Here is a 14081-nt window from a genome sequence, read left to right as displayed (position 1 = left end):
GAGTTGAGCGTGAAGGTGGTGCAGCTTTTTGGCTTGCAGGGACCCTGGTGGCACCAAGTGTGCTGGGACATGGACTGCCTCTGCCCCAAGAGTCATGGCCCTATCAGAGTCTTTTTAGAGCCTCTTGTAGCTGGCGATCAGAATGCCTCTTTGGCCAGTCTTTCTCCATAGCTCCTCCCATACAGGCACTTAGGGGCCTCTGTTGCCTGGGGTCCTTCTCTGTTGTTCTGCACTTCTGGCACATTGAGGGGGCCCCCCTGGCTGGGGTCCTGCTCTGTAGATTGGCGCATCAGTTGCTTAAAGGAGCACCCTGGGTGAGGCCTTACTCTGTAGTTCAGTGTGGCAGGCATTTGATGGATCAGCCTCTCTACTGTTCAGCTGCCAATGCTGCTGTGTGGGGAGTAAAGGCTATGGTGAAGGCTCCACCCCCTACACATGACTCTGACTCAGCAGTATCCCTTGCTTCCATGGCTGCCTGGCTTCCCTCCGCAGACAATTCCCATCACAATCTCCTCCCTCACATCCCATCAATCTGTCTCTCTGCAGTCAACAGTGGCCCTCACCCTTGGATTGCTCCATAATCCCTTAACTCCAGCTCCCAGCTGCTGCCCCTCCCAGGAGACCAGCTCCTGCCTGGGGTATGTATGGCTGCTACAAGGACTGTTTGATTCTCATTCCATTTAGTCTGCCACAGATGAGCTGTTTCACTCTCAGCCTTAAATATTTCTTCTCTGATTCAGACAATTAGCCTGCTATGGGGGTTGGACCCCTACTTCAGTTCTCCCAACCACTGAGGACAGTTCCAGTCCTACTAACACTCCTGTTTTTTCCCCTAGTTCCTTCATCCTATGGAGTCTTGCCTGGCTCTATATATTCTTTTCCACTGGTCAGGTACTTCCGTCTACTCTCAGCTGGTGTTCTGCATACACTTCTGTGTCTGAAGGTGTATTCCTGATGTATCCGTGAAGAGACATGTTCTCCATGCCCACCTACTCCTCCACCATCTTGTTCTCTCCCACTCTTTCTGTTTAACAAGAGGATTTGAAACAAACTAAGGAAATGGCAACCCACTCCAGTGTTCTTTCCTGGAAAATCCCAGGGATGGGGGGGGCCTGGTGGGCTGCCGTCTCTGGGGTCGCTCAGAGTCGGACATGACTGAAGCGACTTAGCAGCAGCAGCAGCAGCAGCAGCAGACAGTTTCCTGGGATTCCTCAGTGGCTCAGTGGTAAAGAATACACCTGCAATGCAGGAGGCACAGGAGATGAGGGTTCAATCCCTGGGTCAGAAAGATCCCCTGGAGGAGGGCATGGCAACCCACTCCAGTATTCTAGCCTGGAGAAGCCCAAGGACAGAGGATCCTGGAGGGCTATAGCCCATAGGGTCTCAAAGAGTTGGACAGGACTGAATTAACTTAGCATGCATGCACCCAGACAGCTCCCTATTATTTGATTATGCGCGTATTTTCCAAGTTAAAAAAAAATGTTACCTAGGGTGGAAAAGTAAATATTTTCTACTTTGAGAAGAAAGATCATCAATGATTAAAGTTTATTTTTAACTAGATGACTACCAATTCTTTTTCTAATCCAATACAAGCTTCAGTTCAGTTCAGTCTCTCAGTTGTGTCCGACTCTTTGCGACCCCATGAATCGCAGCATGCCAGGCCTCCCTGTCCATCACCAACTCCCAGAGTTCACTCAGACTCACGTCCATCAAGTCAGTGATGACATCCAGCCATCTCATCCTCTGTTGTCCCCTTCTCCTCCTGCCACCAATCCCTCCCAGCATCAGAGTCTTTTCCAATGAGTCAACTCTTCACATGAGGTGGCCAAAGTACTGGAGTTTCAGCTTTAGCATCATTCCTTCCAAAGAAATCCCAGGGCTGATCTCCTTCAGAATGGACTGCTTGGATCTCCTTGCAGTCCAAGGGACTCTCAATATAAGTTTAGCATTCCATTATACTGATATAAATTACATATATTTTTTGTATTCTTAAAGGTAACAACTAACTTGGATTTATAAATTTAGCTTACTTGAGGTTTGTTACAAGAGGGAAAAAATTTTTACCACTTAGTATAATGAAATTAGTGACATGAATAGGGTAGATGATAATAGCAATTTATAACGTCTGTAGCCGGTATCAGTGTCTTAGCTTCTCTCTCTAAGTCGCTTAAGTCGTGTCCGACTCTGTGCGACCCCATAGATGGCAGCCCACCAGGCTCCGCCATCCCTGGGATTTTCCAGGCAAGAACACTGAAGTGGGTTGCCATTTCCTTCTCCAATGCATGAAAGTGAAAAGTGAAAGGGAAGTCGCTCAGTCGTATCCGACTCTTAGCGACCTCGTGGACTGCAGCCTACCAGGCTCCTCCGTCCATTGGATTTTCCAGGCAAGAGTACTGGAGTGGGGTGCCATTGCCTTCTCCGGTCTTAGCTTAGTACATTCTAAAATATATTCAGTTCAGTGCAATTATTCAGTCATGTCTGATTCTTTGTGACCCAATGGACCATAGCATGCCAGGCTTCACAGCACTTCACCAACCCCTGGAGCTTGCTCAAACTCATGTCCATCGAAGCAGTGGTGCCGTCCAACTTCATGTTTTGTTTTTCCCTTCTCTTCCTGCTTTCAATCTTTCTGAGCATCAGGGTCTTTTCCAATCAGTCAGTTCTTCACATAGGGTGCCAAAGTATTGGAGCTTCAGCTTCAGCATCAGTCCTTCCAATGAATATTCAGGACTGATTTCCCTTAAGATTGACTGGTTTGATCTCCCGGCTGACAAAGAGACTCTCAACAGTCTTCTCCAATGACAAGTTTAAAAGTGTTACTTCTTTGGTGCTTCGCCTTCCTTATAGTCCAACTCTCACATCCATACATGATCACTGGGAAAACCATAGCTTTGACTAGATGGATCTTTATCAGCAAAGTAATGTCTCTGCTTTTTAGTATGGTGTCATGTTTTGTCATAACTTTTCTTCCAAGGAGCAAGTGTCTTTGAATTTTATGGCTACAGTCGCCATCTCCAGTGAATTTTGAGCCTAAGAAAATGAAATATGTGACTGTTTCCATTGTTTCCCCATTTATTTGCCATGAAGTGATGGGGCAGGATGCCATGATCTTTGTTTTTTGAATGCTGAGTTTTACGTCAGCATTTTCACTCTCCTCTTGCACTTTCATCAAGAGACTCTTTAGTTCCTCTTCCCTTTCTGCCATAAAGGTGGTGTCATCTGTATATCTGAGGTTATTGATATTCCTCCCTCCAATCTTGATTTTAGCTTGTTCTTCATCCAGCCCAGCGTTTCTCTTGATGTACTCTGCATATAAGTTAAATAAGCAGGGTGACAGTATACAGCTTTGATGTACTTCTTTCCCTATTTGGAACCAGTCAATTGTTCCATGTCAGGTTCTAATGGTTGCTTCTTGACCTGTATACGGATTTCTCAGGAGGTAGATAAGATGGTCTGGTATTTTCATCTCTTTAAGAATTTTTCAGTTTGTTGTGATCAACACAGTCAAAGGCTTTGGCATAGTCAATGAAGTAAAAGTGGATGTTCTTCTGTAACTCTTTTGCTTTTTCTATGATACAGTGGATGCTGGCAATTGGATATCTTGTTCCTCTGCCTTTTGTAAATCCAGCTTAAACATCTGGAAGTTCTCAGTTCATGTACTGTTGAAGCCTAGCTTGGAGAATTTTCAGCATTAGTTTGCTAGCATGTGAGATGACTGTAATTGTGTGGTAGTTTGAACATTTTTTGACATTGCCTTTCTTTGGGATTGGAATTAAAAGTGACCTTTTCCAGTTCTGTGGCCACTGATGAGTTTTCCAAATTTGCTGACATACTGAATGCAGAACTTTACAGATCATGTTTTAGGAAATGAAATAGCTCAGCTGGAATTCCAGCACCTCCACTAGCTTTGTTTGTAGTGATGCTTCCTAATGCCCACTCAATTTTTCACTCTAGGATGTCTGGTATACATGAGTAATCATATCATCGTAGTTATGTGGGTCATGAAGATCTTTTTTGTATAGTTCTTCTGTGTATTCTTGCCAGCTCTTCTTAATATCTTCTGATTCTGTTAGTTCCATTTCATTTCTGTCCTTTATTGTGCCCATTTTTGCATGAAATGTTCCCTTGGTATTTCAATTTTTTTTTTTTTTAATGAGATCTCTAGTCTTTCCCATTCTATTATTTTCCTCTATTTCTTGAATTGGAAGATTTTCTTATCTTTCCTTGCTATTCTTTGGAACTCTGCGTTCAGATTTATTTATCTTAAATTTTCTCCTTTGCATTTTGTTTCTATTCATTTTTTCAGCAATTTGTAAGGCCTCCTCAGACAGCCATTTTGCCTTTTTGCATTTCTATTTCTTGGGGATGGTTCTGATCCCTGCTTACTGTACAATGTCATGAACCTCCATTCATAGTTCTTCAGGCACTATATCTATCAGATCTAACCCCTTGAATATATTTGTCACTTTCACTGTATAATGTTCATAGCTTTGATTCAGGTCATACCTGAATGGTCTAGTGGTTTTCCCTACTTTTTAATGTAAGTGTGAATTTGGCAATAAGGAGTTCATGCTCTGAGCCACAGTCAGCTCCCAGTCTTGTTTTCACTGACTGTACAGAGCTTCTCCATCTTTGGCTGCAAAGAATATAATCAATCTGATTTCAGTGTTGGCCATCTGGTGATGTCCATGTGTAGAGTCTTCTCTTGTGTTGTTGGAAGAGGGTGTTTGCTATGACCAGTGTGTTCTCTTGGCAAAACTCTATCAGCCTTTGCCCTGCTTCATTCTGTACTCCAAGACCAAATTTGTCTTGGAGTTAGGAGAAGGTGTTAGGAGAAGCTGCTACAGAACAATGAATAGTTCTGTGACATTGGTCAGGTTGCCTAAGTTTTCTAGGCTATTGTCACATTCAGAATGGAAGTTTGTACTACATTATTTCTCTGAGTCTTCCAACTTTAAATAGTTGCTATTTACTATTAACCCCTTTTTTCTACTGTAGTTTGGACATTGCACAAGAAATGTGATTTAACTTTTGTTGTTTTGTTGCTATATTATATATGATTCTTTGCAACCACATGGACTATAATCCACCAGCTTCCTCTGTCCATGGGATATCCCAGCCAAGAATACTGGAGTGGGTTGCCATTTCTTTCTCCAGGGGATCTTTCCCCATGCCCAGGGATCAAACTGGCGCAGGCCTGATTTGACTATATGAAGCTGAATTTAATTTAGTTGAAGCATTGAGTAAGTATGATTAAAATTATCCAATTAGATTTAAATAATTGTAAGGAATATTTAGAAATTAACCATGATTTTAAACAGTTCATATTTTTATTCTTGTCAAAAGTAAATTGATTAGTAAATATCAGTATATTTTTAAATCTTTTGTTTCATCCTCTACCAAATGTGTGTAGTTTTGAAGCCTCAACTGAATTTAACTCATCAAAAGGAACTGACATGTATTTTCATACATATAGAATATCTTTCTGCATGAAGGAATCATCAACAATGCTGAATACTTTTGATTGGTCAGACATAACTTCTAAATTCAAGCCCTAAAAATGTCAGTGATGATTTTTGCAATTTGGGTATTTTTTTTTCTCCCCCATTTCTAAAGGCTGGCAATTAGGTTAGGGAATGAAACTATAAAAGAGAGTAAATTAAGATGAACACTCCCCACTAAAGTTTATTATTTTTTTTTTATTGTACTTAAATATAGTAAATTAAACACATTTAAAAAAAAAAAAACCTTAAGAGGTGTATGTAGATGTTTCCATAAATCAACTATCCTACCCATATTCTGACATGTGGATATCTTATAGTTGTTACCTCTAATTCTGATTTTGTACATATAGGTACATGACTCATGGTGTCCTTGAGCATAACTGAGATTTATATTACAAATCCATTGACAAATATTTTCATATTGTATCATATAATTTTATTAAATGTTTTTCAAAGAATCCAGACTTCCCAGCAGAATACCAGCAATATACATAACAGGAATTTTTAAATGCTTATACTGTGAAAGTGAAAGTTGCTCAGTCATTTCTGACTCTTTGAGACCCCATGGATAGCCATTCCTTTTTCTAGGGAATCTTCTTGGCTCAGGGATCGAACCAGGGTCTCCTCATGGCAGGCTAATTCTTTACCATCCGAGCCACAAAGGAAGCCCAAGAACACTGGAGTTGGTAGCCTGCCCCTTCTTCAGGGGATCTTCCCTACCCAGGGATTAAACTGGGGTCTCCTACATTGCAGGTGGATTCTTCATCAGCGGAGATATTTAGAAGAACAATATAATTAGTACCTCTTCTTCATGTTCTCCTTTGTTGTTTGGTTTTTAATGTGAGGAATTTTTTTTTCCCCCAAACAAGGCTGTCAGTGATGGAAAAGATTGATGAATCTGTGTATTTATCCTGGGTTAATTATAAAAGGGTTATCTTATTATTTGTGGTTGACTGTAAGTACAATCTACCTGTGTCTGCTGGCCAAAAGACAAATTGATTATGCAGAGATCCTGTTTTCACCATATTTCTAAATTGTCCATCAAGAATTAATGATTTTGTTGGGTTATTATTTTTGAAAAAAATTAGAAATTTTTATGTTCAAATAAGCTGCTACCATATCCACACCATTGCTTACTATGCTTTGCTATTGCCTCCAAAAGTGAGACAGAGAGATTGAGAATCTCCTTGAAAATTCAGCTCCTTGAAAATTCTAGTGAAATACTTCCTTTTGATCTATGTGTTATATTAAATATAGACTATCTCATGTTATTTTCTAGGATTTCAAGTTACTGTGCTTAGCAGGGATATGATAAAACAACTCTTCAACATGACTTTCAAATGAATTATCTTATTTTTAAACCAAAACCCTTTTCTCACTGCAGATTAGACGTTGAAGCTTTGCTATGGGAATAAAATGGACTTTGAGGTCAAATACAGTGGTGACCTATGACAAACAATTTAAAATTTTCTCTTTTGTACATATAGAATTATAATACCTATTTTCAGTCATTACTGTGAAGAATTTATTGGATATTATTAAGGGTTCTTTAGTGGAATTTTATCACCTCTAAATATTTGTCCATGAATTTAATATCATTCTGATTGTTAAGTAATATAATTTTTCAACTTGAGTTGACTCTGCTGTTCTATTCTAAACAAGTATTCAGACATCTAACAGTTTCCAAGCAGACAAGAAAGAGCATAACACTACCACTAGACAGATGTTGAGAGACAAAAGACTCTAAGGAAGAAGCTAACAAACCCAACAGATTAAACTCCATTAAAGAGATATAAAACTACTGACTTGCAATTATTTGCGGGGTGAAATAATTGATTAAAAGCATCAAAGAAGTGCTGAAGACAATGCAGGGTGGCTCTCAATATTTTAAAAAAAAAAAATCTTAGGGAATAAGAAGAACTTAAGAAACGCCAAATTCTGAGATCCTCACTGGAAGGACAAACAGACCTAAGAGGAAGTGCATGAGGCTATAAACATTAGTATATAGTAACATAAATATTTGGGGACAAAAACAAGTCATGTGAAAGTTTCAGAGATGTTTACTATCCAAAGGTAATATAAGGTGTATATTAGTAGATGGTGAAAAATTACATGGAATAAATTATGGAGACCTTTCAAACCAGATAAATTTTATCTTTATATATGACACTGCCCTTATGGCAGAAAGTGAAGAACTAAAGAGCCTCTTGATGAAGGTGAAAGAGGAGAGATAAAAAGCTGGCTTAAAACTCAACAGTCATAAAATGAAGATCATGACATCCAGTCCCATCACTTCATGGCGATTAGATGGTGAAATAATGGAAACAGTGACAGACTTTATTTTGGGGGGGCTCCAAAATCACTGCAGATGGTGACTGCAGCCATGAAATTAAAAGACGCTTACTCTTTGGAAGAAAAGTTATGACCAACCTAGACAGCATATTAAAAGCAGAGACATTACTTTGCCAACAAAGGTCAATCTAGTCAAGGCTATGATTTTTCCAGTAGTCATGTATGGATGTGAGAGTTGGACTACAAAGAAAGCTGAGTGCTGAAGAATTGATGCTTTTGATCTGTGGTGTTGGAGAAAATTCTCGAGAGTCCCTTGGACAGCAAGGAGATCCAACCAGTCCATCCTAAAGGAAATCAGTTCTGAATATTCATTGGAAGGACTGATATTGAAGCTGAAACTCCAATACTTTGGCCACCTGATGTGAAGAGCTGACTCATTTGAAAAGACCCTGATGCTGGGGAAGTTTGAGGGCAGGAGGAGAAGGGGACTACAGAGAATGAGATAGTTGGATGGCATCACTGACTTGAAGGGCATGAGTTTGAGCAAGCTCTGGGAGATGGTGAAGGACAGGGAAGCCTGGCGTGCTGCAGTCCATGGGGTCACAAAGAGTTAGACGTGACTAAGCAACTGAAGAACAACAAACAAATTATGTCAGGTAATATGGCAGAAAGCCAATAATATTAAGTCCATATAGTATAATAACTGAGGTCATGGACCAGGGTGGTAACAGACACTAAGGGATAAGTATAAAATATTGATGTGATAGACAAAATTAATTTAGGTAGCAATGAAAACTGATATTTCATTGTATTATAGCTTGGGAGTGTGAAAACAGTAATGTTTAAGAATAAACAAAATTAAATATGAGGTAGTTTGAGAGAATACAATGTTAACTTTGGTGTGAACTGTTAAGCAACTTGAATGAGTTTCAAATGAAAATGTTTATTAACTAGATCTTAGAAAGTCATAAGTGAATTCATGTGTAAACTTCTCTAAGATAGAAAAACACTGGAAAGAAACATACTCAAATACTATTTTTCTGTCACATTTTCCTTGATTAAGTATTATTTTTAAATTGAGGTGGTTAACCAGATGAACTGTCTAGGTAACTAATTAGTATTTTGTATATGTTTGGTTCAAATTTAGGAATGATTTGAAGTGAATAAGCTATGATTAGATATTGCTATTTTGAGATTTTCACCAAAACCTTGGTTCTTTTCAGGAGCAATCATGATGTCATATATATAAAATATGTTTTAATATATATAATAGTGTATATATGATATGATATTTACATATAGGATATTTTAAATAATAATGACAATATGAGTGTTTCTCTAGATAACTTTTCTGACATTAAATTATTAGAACTTAATATTGAGTCTGAATACCTTATATATGCATGGATGATAAAAATGTATACGTGTTCTGTGTTTAGATATAAAAAATAGATAACACGATCTACATCTTCTAAATTCCCACACAGTTCTCACATTCAAAAACTAATCAGTTTGTAGCAGCAAGTGGTGAAATTACTGAGAGCAAAGCAGAGAAGTAGGTATAATTTTGACTTTGAGTAGATGAGAGACATCTGTGAAATCTTTGTATTTTGTGCATATTTTCACAGGGCCTGACATGATTAAAAGAATATTATTCTAAGTGAACAATAAGAACAAATTCATTTTATGGAGGGAGAAAGTAGTTTATAAAATAAAAGCAAATTAATATTCTGAAATTAAAATGGATTGTCTAATAAAAAAAAAGCCAGTCTGTATATTTAATAGAAATTTCCTTTACTTTCTAGTAACAACAATCAAACAAATACAGGAACTCAGCCATACGTATACATGTATCTAGTCTCCCCCTTTGCTGTTGACCCAAAACTATCACAACACTGTTAATCAACCTGGTAGCTCAGCTGGTAAAGGATCTGCCTGCAGTGCAGGAGAACCAGGCTCAATTCCTGGGTCTGGAAGACTCCTTGGAAAAGGATGAGGCTACCCACTCCTGTATTCTTGGGTTTCCCTGGTGGCTCAGCTAGTAAAGGATCTGCCTTCAATGTGGGAGACCTAGGTTCAATCCCTGGGTTGGAAAGATCCCCTGGAAGAGGGCATGGCAACCCACTCCAGTATTCTTGCCTGGAGAATCCCCATGGATGGAGGAGCCTGGTAGGCTACAGTCCATGGAGTTGTAAAGAGTCAGACATGACTGAGTGACTAAGTATGAGCATAGCACATACCCCAATACAAAATGAAAGTGTGTAAGTGTGGAAAAAGGAAAAAATAAAAAGGAACTAAGAAAGGAAGAAAAACAGAGGAACTTAAAATATATACACTGACTTCTCTCATGTAAAAGAAATCAAGAAATATGCTTTGCAGATCTGATATAATAACTCCTTGTTTCCAGGGACAAATATTCTATTCCATTTTTGTTCTATTGTTCTTAACCCAAGACTCTATTTTCAGGTTTGTCTCATGATCCTTTTAGATCCTAAGAGGAAAGCAAGAAGTGTGGAGAGCAAACAGGTTCATATATGAGCTATGTTTAAGATTCTAAGGAGCGTATTCAACATTCCCACACAGTAAATGCTGTTTTTAACATATTGGCAAGACTTTTTCTTTACATAGCCACATTAACCTTAAAATTGACTAGGAACACTTTAAAGCTGTTTACTTTGCCACCTGAATAAAATGAGAGTCTGTTTCTAAGGGAGGGGAAAAAAAAAAAAAAAGAAAGAATTTATTTGGATAAAGAACTAGCAATCTTTACCATGCAATTTTTGGGAATCCACTATAAATCCTGAAATATAAAAATCCATAAATATTTATGAATGAAATATATATATATATACATATATATATATATATATGTTACACATGAAAAATGTATGAGAATGTATACTGTGTCATTAGGTGTAATGTTAAGAAATAGGAAGAGTTCATGAACTAGAAGAAATTTGCTTTCACTCAGTAGTCAACCCACTATTTTTCAATTAAGGGATCAATATGATGACAACCTGATGCCACTATCAGCTTGATCAGCTCCCCTTTACAGAGACAATGGCTAGTAAAGGAACGGCAATTACTGACCACGTGATTCATTTGGTAGCTATTAATAGTAAGTACAGTGTACTGCATAGTTAGTGCAAGAGGTTTATTAAGAGTGTAGAAGCTGCATCATAAGACTTATACATTGGTCTTTAAAATTCTGTGGAAAATGAAAAGTGAAGTTAGAAACTGATATTACCAGAACACTGCTTTTTATTGTATGTTTTTTAAGATATACTTTATGTGGGCTATTTTAAAAGTCTTTATTGAATTTATTACAATATTGCTTCTGTTTTACGTTTTGGGGTTTGGGGGCATTTTTTTGGCGGTGAGGCATGTGGGATCTTAGCTTCCTGACCAGGGATCAAACACACACCCTCTATATTGGAAAATGAAATCTTAACCAGTGGACCAAAAAGGAAGTTCTGAAAACACTGTTTTTAAAATGTTCTTGTATACTTCCCTTTACCAGAGATTGTTATATCACCACATGTTTTGGGTTCCTGTCTATTGCTGTTTTGTTTCTACTTGAAGGACTTCCTTTAGCATATCTTATAGAACCGTGTAGTGGTATTGAACTACCTTTGCTTTCATTTACCTAGGAACGTCTAAATTTTTCCTTCATTTTAAAGGACAGTTTTGCTAAATATAGTATTCTAAGTTGACAGGAATTTTTTTTATTTGCTTTTATTTTTTGTTTGTTTCTTTTTTGCCTTTTTCTTTTTCTTTTTTTTTTTTTTATTTTTAAAAGAAAATCCATCCTGAACCCTCCTGCCTCCTCCCTCCCCATACCATCCCTCTGGGTCGTCCCAGTGCACCAGTCCCAAGCATCCAGCATCGTGCATTGAACCTGGACTGGCATCTCGTTTCATAAATGACATTTCACATGTTTCAATGCCATTCTCCCAAATCTTGCCACCCTCTCCCTCTCCCACAGAGTCCATAAGCCTGTTCTATACATCAGTGTCTCTTTTGCTGTCTCGTATACAGGGTTATCATTACCATCTTTCTAAATTCCATATATATGCGTTAGTATACTGTATTGGTGTTTGTCCTTCTGGCTTACTTCACTCTGTATAATAGGCTCCAGTTTCATCCACCTCATTACAACTGATTCAAATGTATTCTTTTTAATGGCTGAGTAATACTCCATTGTGTATATGTACCACTGCTTTCTTATCCATTCATCTGCTGATGGACATCTAGGTTGCTTCCATGTCCTGGCTATTATAAACAGTGCTGCGATGAACATTGGGGTACACGTGTCTCTTTCCCTTCTGGTTTCCTCAGTGTGTATGCCCAGCAGTAGGATTGCTGGATCATAAGGCAGTTCTATTTCCAGTTTTTTAAGGAATCTCCACACTGTTCTCCATAGTGGCTGTACTAGTTTGCATTCCCACCAACAGTGTAAGAGGGTTCCCTTTTCTCCACACCCTCTCCAGCATTTATTATTTGTAGACTTTTGGATCACAGCCATTCTGACTGGTGTGAAATGGTATCTCATAGTGGTTTTGATTTGCATTTCTCTGATAATGAGTGATGTTGAGCATCTTTTCATGTGTTTGTTAGCCATCTGTATGTCTTCTTTGGAGAAATGTCTATTTAGATCTTTGGCCCATTTTTTGATTGGGTCATTTATTTTTCTGGAGTTGAGCTGGAGGAGTTGCTTGTATATTTTTGAGATTAGTTGTTTGTCGGTTGCTTCATTTGCTATTATTTTCTCCCATTCTGAAGGCTGTCTTTTCACCTTGCTAATAGTTTCCTTTGATGTGCAGAAGCTTTTAAGTTTAATTAGGTCCCATTTGTTTATTTTTATTTTTATTTTTTTTGCCTTTGAAGTACACACTCACTGCCTTCTGGCCTCAAGGTTTCTGACAAGACGTTGGCTTATAAATTTATTGGAGGTCTCTCTTATGTGATGAATCAGTTCTATGTTGGTACTTTCAAAATTCTCTGTCTTTGAATTTCAAAACTTTGATTATAATGTGTCTCAGGGTGGATCTCTGGGACTATTCTACTTGGGATTCATTGAATTTCTTGGATTTGTGGATTAAAGCATTCAATCAGATTAAGGTATCTTCAGCCATTATTAATTTAATTTAATCCTTTTGCTTTTTCTATCTTCTCCTTCTGGGACTTGCATAGTGCATATCTTTACTCAGAAGAAAATTGATTTGAGCTCTTGAAACTTAGAGAGACAAAGGTTTAGAAAAGTCAGGTGAGCTGAAGAGTCCCAGAGTGAGATATGAATGCAAAAACATGTAGATTATTTGAAACACACTAGCAGGAATAGTTGCCCATTCCTCCCTGTTTCTTCTCTAATTCTGTGCAGTGAAGTCCAGGTTATAAAAGATCCTATTACTCATTCTCCACCCATACCAACATCTCTAGAAATATATATATATATATATAAATATATATATATATATATAAATCAGGTGAATAAAGGAGATCCCAGTCTAAAGAAATTATGGACTGTGTGTAATGTCACAGGATATCCTGTGTGAGTGCTGAAGGATTTTGTACCCTAACTTATAGGATCTCAAAGCATGATACTTAATTCATGTAAAGGAAAAATCTATTGAGCAGTTGTTCCCACCAATACACACAAACCTATAATAACTCAAGTGAAGTGAAGTGAAAGTTGCCAAGTCATGTCCAACTCTTTGCGACCCCATGGACTATATATACAGTCCATGGAATTCTCTAGGCCAGAATACTGGCATGGGTAGCCTTTCCCTTCTTCAGGGGGTCTTCCCAACACAGAGATCGAACCCAGGTTCTCCCTCACTGCAGGTGGATTATTTACCAACTGAGCCACAAGGGAAGCCCAATAAAACTGGAATGGGTAGCCTATCCCTTCTCCAGAGGGCCTTCCCAACCCAGGAATTGAACCTGGGTCTCCTGCATCACAGCTCTTTACCAACTGAGCTATCACAAGATGGATTTCTAAATATACAACAGATATCATCAGAAAATTGTAAGAGGTTCATATAGAATGCTCAGACACTATTGTGATGCCCTTGAAAGGAAAAATTGTCTTTGGAAGTATATATCCCATAGACAAGTAAAACTTCTCAGATTGGTTGTAACCTGAAGTAACTTTTAATTTATGAGGGTATGATGGAGAAATATATTAAATTAGAAAAGATCTTCTATTTAGAAGCTCAAAGAAGAGAATACTGCAGTTGTAATAAATTATGAGGATATGTCTGTTCTTGTCAAGGCTTTTATTTT

Source organism: Bos indicus, chromosome 12, assembly GCF_029378745.1.
Source record: "Bos indicus isolate NIAB-ARS_2022 breed Sahiwal x Tharparkar chromosome 12, NIAB-ARS_B.indTharparkar_mat_pri_1.0, whole genome shotgun sequence".
Taxonomy (NCBI): Eukaryota; Metazoa; Chordata; class Mammalia; order Artiodactyla; family Bovidae; genus Bos; species Bos indicus.
This window is presented reverse-complemented; position numbering follows the sequence as displayed.